A 10727-nucleotide genomic window follows, 5' to 3' on the forward strand; every position below is an offset into this window, starting at 1 on the left:
AAATATTTTAAGGATATAAGAAAACAGGTTTTCCCTAAGGTAAAAATATTTATGTCTGTCTACCTACCTATATCTATAGGCAAAAAATAAAATGTTAATTATATTATTCATATATATTATTTTTGCCTGTAGTTAATCTTGCAAAGACTAAGAGAGGGAAATAAAGTTTCCAAATACAGTTTTGTTTCTGTAAACTACCCTTTGCATATTAAACATTTTTAGTTTACAAATTTTTATTTTTTACCTTTATAAACAACTTTAATAAAGTATAAATACAAAATTATACACTTTGAACCATATTTCAATGAGTTTTACCAAGAGTATGCCATAAAGCCATGTAACAATTTTCCATGTAACAAAAAGATATATTTTCATCATCCCAGAATATTCCTCATTTCATTTTGAAGTCAATATTCCCCAAATCCTTGTTCTACATAATCACTGATGTGATTTCTATCACTGTACATTCATTTCTCCATAGATAGATATGTATGTACTCTCTTGTATCTAGCTTCTTTCACTCAGCATAATGTTTGGGAGATTTATTTATATTGATGCATATATTAGATATAACCATTTGGGGGGTTAATTGGGTATTAACTGGCTATTAATGCCCAAGAACAGGAGGGTGAGTTAAGTAGCATTCCATTATATACCAAAATTTGTTGGGTGGTCACATGCATTATTTCTAGTTTGAGTTGTTAGGTATGACATTCTTATGAACATTTATGTACAAGTGTTTCCATGAACAGGTGAAGGCATTCCTCTTGGATAAATAGCTAGAAATTCTATGGTACAAGAGCCAAATTATAGAAAGAGCCCAAATGTCCAATGATTGATGAATAAAGAAAATGTAGTATATATATGTATGTGTGTGTGTGTGTGTGTGTGTATATATATATATATATATATATATACACACATATATATAATGGGATACTACTCAGAGATGAAAAAGAATGACATCCTGCCATTTGCAAAAATGTGGATGGAACTAGAGGGTATTATGCTAAGTGAAATAAATCAGTCAGAGAAAAACATATATGATTTCACCCATGTGAAATCCGAGAAACTCAACAAATGAACATAGGGGGAGGGAAGGAAAAATAAAATAAAAACAAGACAGGGGGGCAAACCATAAGAGACTTTTATTCAACGTTTTTGTTTTGTTTTGTTTTGTTTTGTTTTGTTTTGTTTATTTTTGGGACAGAGAGAGACAGAGCATGAACGGGGGAGGGGCAGAGAGAGAGGGAGACACAGAATCGGAAACAGGCTCCAGGCTCGAGCCATCAGCCCAGAGCCTGACGCGGGGCTCGAACTCACGGACTGCGAGATCGTGACCTGGATGAAGTCGGACGCTTAACCGACTGTGCCACCCAGGCGCCCCAACCATAAGAGACTTTTAAATACAGAGAAAAAACTGGGAGTTGTTGGAGAGGGTGTGGGGGTAGGGGGATGGGCTAAATAGGTGATGGGCATTAAGGAGGGCACTTGTTGGGATGAGCACTGGGTGTCATATGCAAGAGATGAATCATTGGGGTCTACTCCTGAAGCCAAGACTACACTGTTTGTTTGAATATAAATTTTAAAAAAATAAATAAAGGTAAAAAAAAAGAAATTCTATGGCAAAGTCCTGTTGTAACTAAATGGACTATGCCAATTTATAAATGGCTATGCCATTTTACTCTCTAGCAGAAACTTATGATCATTTGCCTTGTTCCCCACATCCTTGACAAGGCTTGATGTTTTCAGCCTTTTTAATTTTAGCCATTCTCATTATAGCAGTACCTCATTATAGATTTTAATTTTTCCCCCTAATGACTGGTGATAATCAAGGATCTTTTCATGTATGTATTAGCCATTTGTTTACCTTCTTTTGTGAAGTTCCAGTTCCACTATTTTGCCCATTTTTAATTGAGTACATTATCTTCTTGAGCTGTAAGAGATCTTAATGTGTTCTAGATAGAAGTCTTGCTTCCTTTTGGAGCGCCATTTCACTCACCTGCTCACACTTCTCTCCCTCTTGAGTCTCTCCTTCGTGGGAAGCCAGATGCCATGAAATGAGGCCACTCAATTCAACAGCAGGCTGTGGAGGGGTCCATGTGTCAAGGAATGGAGGCCTGTCAACAACCAAGTGAGAGAGCTCAGACATGGCTTCTTCAGCCCCACGGGAGCCTAGAGATGATTCTAGATCCAGCCGAGAGCTGGACTGCAACCTCGAGAGAGACCCTGAGCCAGCACCACCCAGCTGAGCCTCTCCCAGATAGCATACCTTCAGAATCTGTGTGAGATAATACATATTTGTTCTTCTGAGCTGCTAAGTTTTTAGGTAATTTGTTACACAGCTGTGGATAAGTAATATCCATTCAAGCCACAATAACTGTACTTCAAACCCCAAATCTGGATATCATATTCAGGGCATGTGGCTAGATACAGAGACCTGAGTTCAAGTTGGAAGCCACAGTTTCCAGAAAGGATGCAATACCAGAATTTTTCCCCCCATTCCAAAGCCCGGGTAAGATTAGGTACAGTGCCATAGCTATTTCCACTTCAGACTAAATTAAGTCCTTCTATTCTTTCTCATTATTGAGTGCTTTTTACAGCCAGCTTCTTTCCCTTTGAGTTCTCAATGCTCTCTATCCTATAGCTACTGTTTTAACATCATTCTCTGCCTCTACGATTCTCATAACGGGACGAAACCATTAAGGCCATATAGACCAACCCACATACTTGAATCTTCTGTACAACATCCCCCAAAGTCATCTTCTAATATACTTTTAAATTATGAGGTCACTATCTCCTAGGATAGCTCATTCTATCTTTGCATTATTTCCTTAGAAAATTCCTCCGATAGTGAGAAGAATTCACTAGCTCTGCTCTCCTGCTTCACTTGGTTCTCAAGAGATTTATCCTTGGGCCAGCTCTCCAGGGAGAATTGTCTGTGACTGAGAACACACCTCTAAAGCAAAGACTGGTTACTTTGGAGATTTAAAGCAAATCATACTTTCTTTGCATGATAGCCCTAGCTTGGCTTGGTTTTCTATGAGCCATCTTATTAGCTGGATCTGGTCTACAAAATTATCTATTCGTTCTTAAGAATGTATCTGGTATAGGTGAGAAGGCTCTTTAATTGTTTGGATCTTTAGATATTTCTGCTCTGTTCTTGAAACTTTTCTAGATATTCTTGTAGCAGCTGCTGCATATAAGTTATGGACAGACTAACAAATATTCTGTCCTTGTCTCTGGTATGGCCCTGAGCCAAGCGCTATCAACCTGGGGTCATCTCTTCTACTCAGGCTTGCCAGAACAATGAGGAGATTAATTTTTTCCATAAGGGGGCAGGGTGGGTACTCTAGAGACTTCCTGGAGAGTTTATATCTCCTGTTGATCTAGGAAAGTTGTATTTTCTTGCCCACTAAATGTAGCCAAATCTTGTACAAAACCCTTAATAGAGTCCACAAAGATATGTATAATGTGGCACCTGACTATTGTTCCAACCACAATTCTCACCATGGTCTCCTTCTCACCCTGAACTCTGGCATTCTTTCAGTTAAAGAATCTGCATGTTCTTCCTATCACGGAGCCTTTTCACATGCTATTGCCTTATTTTCTTTATTCTCGGTTGACTCATATTCATCTCTTAGATCTCAGCTAAGTGTTGCTTCCTCAGAGAAGCTTTCCCAGATAACCACCCCCTGAGTCTAGGTTATAGTTCTTTCTTATTTGATATCAAAAAGCAGATATACCTTTCCTTCAGTTCACCATTTCAGTTTTAATTTATACATTTATTAGTGTGAATATTTGATTGTTAACTAACCAATATTCCTCCCCTTTCACACAGGGACTGCATTTTGCTCTCCTTGTAACACTTAACTTAGAATCAAGTATAGTATGTGTGCAATAAGTGTTTATTACATGAAGGAAGGGGGCAATTAGAACTCATTTTGATTAAAAGTACCCGTTGAGTAGTACAAGAGGCTATATCCTAACCTAATCCAGAGAGAAAAGCTTTCCTGGGAATAACATATCCTATTACATATCTAAAAATGAACAGTATTATGTCAGAAGAAAAAAGCACCTGGGGAAGTAAGAAATAACAAGAGCTTGAATGAGCCCATCAGTCATTGGATCAGGTCTAGTCAATTATTTCTTCTCTGCAAATGAGAACATTTGGTCCTTCTGTCCAAATATGGGGATTTACTGACGATCCCATGAAGCATGGTAGGAGCTTTAAAACTGTATAGGAAATTAACCTATAAAGTAGCAGTTGGATGCCACACATCTCTTGTGAAATAACCAGATCTTTTTCAGAGCATCACTGAGAAACACTACCTTTGTTGGAGAGTGCCTCCCCAGTCACTTATGACTGGATGTCTGGAAGCGGCAAAATATCTAGGTGCCAGAGGTGAGGATCTGAAGCCTCTTGAAGATTGGGCCCAGGGTATGTCCTAGAAATGCAACGCAACTCCAGAGAACCCTGGAGAAACCAGAAAGCTGTGTCACATACACCAGAACTGGGGAGCTGCCAAAGAATGTTGGGCCTGTCTGTAAGGCAGGTATGAAATCTAGGAGATGGTGCTAAGCTCGGCTGATTCCCAAGACTGATCAAATAATTCAGCCTCATCCAGACTCAAATGTTTAAGCTCTAATCCATAATGTTATGGTAGTTTTAGATGGGGTCTTTGGGAAATAATTAGGTTTAGTTGAAGTCATGAGTGTGGGGCCCTCATAATGGGATTAGTCGCCTGTTACAAAGACATACCATAGAGCTGCATGTGTTCCCCACCCCCTCTCTGTACCATGTGGATACACAATGAGAAGGCAGCTCTGCAATGAGAGACCTCACAAGAACTGACTGTGTTGGCATCCTGATCTCCAATTTCCAGCCTATGTAACTAAGAAAATAAATGTCTGTTGTTTAAGCCACCTAATCTATGTATTGTGCCATGCAGGCTACAACTAATATAGTGGTGATACAGAGATGAATAGGAAACACAGGGTCAATACTCTCATGTGTGGATAAATAGGAAAAATATCAAATATTAATATAAAATATAACTAACAGGAACGTACACTGCAGCATAGGTATATTTAACAAAGATGTAGCCTAGCCAGAACGAGGGAAAAGCTTCCTTAAGAAAGAAATTTAAATTTAAAAAGCTTGGGTGGCTCAGTTGGTTGAGTACCCAGCTTTTGGTTTTGGTTCAGGTCATGATCTCATGGTTTGTGGGTTCAAGCCCATGTCACGCTAACAGCACAGAGTCTGCTTGGGACTCCATCTCTCTCCTTCTCTCTCTCTCTAAATAAATAAACTTAAAAAAAAAGAAATTTTAAAAAGAAAGAAAGAAACTTTTGTTAGAGATCTGAAGACTGAAAGGCTATCATGGGAGAATTAAGGGGCATTCAGGCATAGAGCGCAGGGGCACAGTCACAGTATCCATAGCATGATGGGGCCTGCTCATGTCAGCTTACATAAGCCATTGTTAGCATCTCTTCCCAACTTTGTGTTCAGTCATAGCTCATTGGTAGCTGGAAACCAGACACAGTGGGAGTAGTTACACAGTGGAATTTTGCAAACATTACAACCCAGGCCTTTTCTTTCCTGACAGCCATCAGTTGATAAATATTTACTCCACACAACTATAAAGCATTTTTAAGAAACAGAAAGTATAGCAAAGTTGAGACAGAGAGTAAAAGATAATGTGGAAAGAGATGAGGCTAAAAATAGACTTTTATGGATGGTGCCTGATCATCAGCTTTTTAAAAAACATACTCAGTTTTTTCAACCAAGAATGAGAGCAACTAGGTAATACTTAGAGTGTTTTGTAAGCAATAGTAAGGGGTTGTTATTTATATTAAGATTAAAGTCAAGGAGGGGCGCCTGGGTGGCGCAGTCGGTTAAGCGTCCGACTTCAGCCAGGTCACGATCTCGCAGTCCGTGAGTTCGAGCCCCGCGTCAGGCCCTGGGCTGATGGCTCGGAGCCTGGAGCCTGTTTCCGATTCTGTGTCTCCCTCTCTCTCTGCCCCTCCCCCGTTCATGCTCTGTCTCTCTCTGTCCCAAAAATAAATAAACGTTGAAAAAAAAATTAAAAAAAAAAAAGATTAAAGTCAAGGAGAGGATTCTGGGAGGCTGGCATAATAGGAACCACAAGGAATCACCCAACCACCTAGGCAAAATTGCACTTGCAGAATCTGTCTATCTTGAAATTCTGGAGTCTCTTGAAGGTTTCCAATATCCAAGAGAAAGCTTGGTCCATAAGTTGCAGTTAATTTTGGTCAATTTTAGCTCTTATCACAGTAGCAGCTACCCATCTCCTCCCTTCATCAGCCTCATGGCAGGCAATTGTGCAGATGTTCCTGGAAGAGCTCACACACAGCTTGTGGGAGCTAGGGTAGGTTAAAAGGATCCTGTTCTCCAAATATTGGGAATATGTTCTCTGCTGCTTCTGATCACTGAGGGCACACACACAGGCAGGCAGCCATTATTGTTATACTTCCCCTCACTGTTTCAAGCCACATGCATCTCCAGCTAACGTTACTTCAAAAGGATTTAATGGGCCAACTGCCTTTTCCCCACCAATTCACCTTTCTTTCATTCCTTCCCCTTTTGGGAGCCAGACATAAATGCCAGGATACGGGGGGGGGGGGGAAGCAAGCTAAGTATAAGAGAAAATAAGAGACTGAATCCCCAGGGAGATAAGACCTGAGAAGACCTTAAATTAAACCTATAGCTGGTCCTTGGCACAGAGACAGCCTACCATAATCAAAATAACAAAAACAGGGATGCCTGCGTGGCTCAATTGGTTAAGCATCCGACTCTTGATTTTGGCTCAGGTCATGATCTCCCGGTTCGGTTTGTGAGATCGAGTGCTGCATTGGGCTTTGCACTGGCAGTGCAGAGACTGCTTGGGATTCTCTCTCTTCCTCTCTCTATGCCCGTCCCCTGCTCACCTGAGTGTGCTCTCTCTCTCAAAATAAGTAAACTTAAAAAAGAAACAATAGGGGCGCCTGGGTGGCTCAGTCGGTTGGGTGTCCAACTTCGACTCAGGTCATGATCTCATAGCTTGTGAGTTCAAGCCCTGCATCGGGCTCTGTGCTGAAAGCTCAGAGCCTGGAGCTTGGTTCAGATTCTGTCTCCCTCACTCTCTGCCCCTCCCCTGCTCACTCTCGGTCTCTCAAAAATAAATAAATGTTAAAAAAAAATCTTTTAAAAAGAAACAATAAATAAGAAGAAAACAAAACCAGCCAATCCCGTTGTAGAAGTGGGGCAGGGCAGGGGGGGGATCTAATTTCCAAACTTTTCACATTATTGGATTCAAATGTCTAGTTTCAACCAAAAATCATGAGGCATATAAAGAAACAGGAAGCTTTTGCCCACTCAAAGGAAAAAAATAAAACAACAGGAACTATCTCTGAAAAAGAACTGATGGTTGATCTATTAGACAAAGACTTTTTAAAAACTGTCTCAAAGATGCTCAAAGAACAAAAGAAATCAAAAAACAATGTATGAACAAAATGGAAATATCAGTAAAGAGAGAGAAATTTATTTATTTTTTCAATATATGAAATTTATTGTCAAACTGGTTTCCATACAACACCCAGTGCTCATCCCAAAAGGTGCCCTCCTCAATACCCATCCCCCACCCTCCCCACCCTCCCACCCCCCATCAACCCTCAGTTTGTTCTCAGTTTTTAACAGTCTCTTATGCTTTGGCTCTCTCCCACTCTAACCTCTTTTTTTTTTTCCTTCCCCTCCCCCATGGGTTCCTGTTAAGTTTCTCAGGATCCACATAAGAGTGAAACCATATGGTATCTGTCTTTCTCTGTATGGCTTATTTCACTTAGCATAACACTCTCCAGTTCCATCCATGTTGCTACAAAAGGCCATATTTCGTTCTTTCTCATTGCCATGTAGTACTCCATTGTGTATATAACCTACAATTTCTTTATCCATTCATCAGTTGATGGACATTTAGGCTCTTTCCACAATTTGGCTATTGTTGAGAGTGCTGCTATAAACATTGGGGTACAAGTGCCCCTATGCATCAGTACTCCTGTATCCCTTGGGTAAATTCCTAGCAGTGCTATTGCTGGGTCATAGGGTAGGTCTATTTTTAATTTTCTGAGGAACCTCCACACTGCTTTCCAGAGTGGCTGCACCAATTTGCATTCCCACCAACAGTGCAAGGGGGTTCCCGTTTCTCCACATCCAAGAGAGAGAAATTTAAATAACAAAAACAAAAAAAAATTCAGGAGCTGAAAAGCACAATAATTGAAAGGAAAAATTCACTACAGGGGTTCAAAGATATTTGAGCAGGCAAAGGGAGGAATAAGTTGACCTGAAGGGTAAAAAAGGAAGAATAAGTAGACCTGAAGATATGAAACTGAGGAACAGAAAGAAAAAGACTGAAGAAAAGCAAGTGGAGCCTATGGGATGGTGGCAAACCCTCAAATAGGCCAAACTGCACATTGTGGGAGTCCCAGAAGGAGAACAGAGAGAAAAGGGGCAGAGAGAATATCTGAAGGAATAATGCCTGAAAATTTTCTAAATTTGACGAAACATTCATTAACACACCAAGAAGCTCAACGAACTTCAAGTAAGATGAATTCAATAGACCCACACCAAGACATATGATAATCAAACTTTTGAACACCAAAGACAGTATTTTTAAAGCAGTAAGAGAAAACCAACTTGTCACGTACAAGGGACCTTCAAACAGAACATCATATTTCTCATCAGAAACTTTGGAGGCCCTTTGCACCCCTGTTTGTTGCAGTATTTACAATAGGCAAAATATGGAAGCAACCTAACTGTCTAATGAGATGAATGGGTGAGGAAGAGGTAGTATACATCCACAATGGAATATTACACAGCCATTATAAAGGATGAGACCACGCCATTTGTGACAATGTGGATAGATCCAGAGGGCGTTATGCTAAGTAAAATAAGTCAATCAGAAAAAGGCAAATATATGATTTCATTCATGTGTGGAATCTAAAAAAGAATGAATATACAAAAAGCAGAACCAGACCTACAAATACAGAGAACTAACGGATGGTTGCCAGAGGGGAGAGGGTTGGGGACTGGGAAAAATGGGTGAAGGGGAGTGGGAGATACCAGCTTCCAGTTATGGAATGAATAAGTTATGGGACTAAAAGGCACAGCATGAGGAATACCGTCAATGATATTGTAATAGCGATGTATGGTGACAGTTGGTGGCTATGCTTGTGGTAAACATAGCATAATGTATAAACTGTCCAATCACTATGTTGTACAATTGTAACTAATGTAACACTGTGTGTCAACTATACGCAAGTAAAAAAAAGAAAGAAAGAAAGAAAAAGCAAATTTTGGAGGCCAGAAGACAACGGGACAATGTATAAAAATCACTTTTTTTTTTTTAATTTTTAACGTTTATTTATTTTTGAGACAGAGAGAGCCAGAGCATGAACGGGGGAGGGTCAGAGAGACAGGAAGACACAGAATCTGAAACAGGCTCCAGGCTCTGAGTGGTCAGCACAGAGCCTGACACGGGGCTCGAACTCACGGACCGTGAGATAATGACCTGAGCCGAAGTCGGAAAAATCACTTTCAAAATAACCGTCAACAAAGAATCTGGTATCTGGCAAAACTGTCCTTCAAAAGTGAGAGCAAAATTAAGACATACTCAGATAAACGAAAGCTGAGGGAGCTCATTACCACTAGCCCTGTCTTGCAAGAAATGCTCAAGGGTGTTCTGCAGAGGGAAATAAGAAGACACTAGATAGTAACTCGCTACCATATGAAGAAATAAAGATCTCAATAAAGGTATACACATGCATAATGATAAAAGCTAGTATAATTTTAACAATGAATTATAACACCAATTTTATTTTTTACTTGATTTAAGAGTTGAATATATTTTTTAATTAAAAAAATAGAATAAAAGGGGGGCCGTCTGTAGTAAGCCATGGCCAATGACCAAAACACTAATGAATATAAGGTAGAAAAGTACAGATAAGTACGACAAAAGGTGTATCAGTTGGGGTTCTCCAGAGAAACAGAAAAACAGAAGCTGCAGATGTTATTTATAATATACAAATATATATATATATATATATATATATATATATATATATATATCATGAAATTATTTACATTTATATACGTAAATTGTAATTCGCTGGACCCTCTGCTCAGGGTCTCACAAGGCTGAATTCAAGGTATTGACCAGGGCTGCAGTCTCATTTGAGGCTCATTGTTCTCTTCTAAGCTCATGTTGGTTGTTAGAATATATTTCCCCAAGTCCACAGAACTCATGGTGGCTTGCTTCTTCAAGGCCAGCAGTGGAAAATCTCTCTTCAGAAAAGACAGGTTTTCCTTTAGCGTTTTCACCTAATTAAGTCAAACTCACCCATTACAGTCTCACTTTTGAGTAACACAAAATCAATGGATATGGATTTTATACACATATGAAAAATCCTTCTACTTTGCCATCTAAGATAACCTAATGGTAGAAGTGATAGGTCCTTTCCGAGTCAAATGGAAGGGACAGTGCAGTGGTGCGCCTAAAGAGTGGGAATCTTGGGGACTATGTCAGAATTCCACCTAGCAGAATCCACCCTTTGACTCCCAGCGATTCATGCCCTGCTTACAGGCAAAATATACTCACTGTCTTTCCATGTTTCCCAAAATCTCATTCCATCAGCTCAATGCCCAAAATTTCATCCAAGTCAATTCCAGATGT

Source organism: Lynx rufus, unplaced genomic scaffold (genome assembly GCF_022079265.1).
Source record: "Lynx rufus isolate CCGP_SWC_20201006 ecotype Redwood Valley unplaced genomic scaffold, mLynRuf1.p SCAF_9, whole genome shotgun sequence".
Taxonomy (NCBI): domain Eukaryota; kingdom Metazoa; phylum Chordata; class Mammalia; order Carnivora; family Felidae; genus Lynx; species Lynx rufus.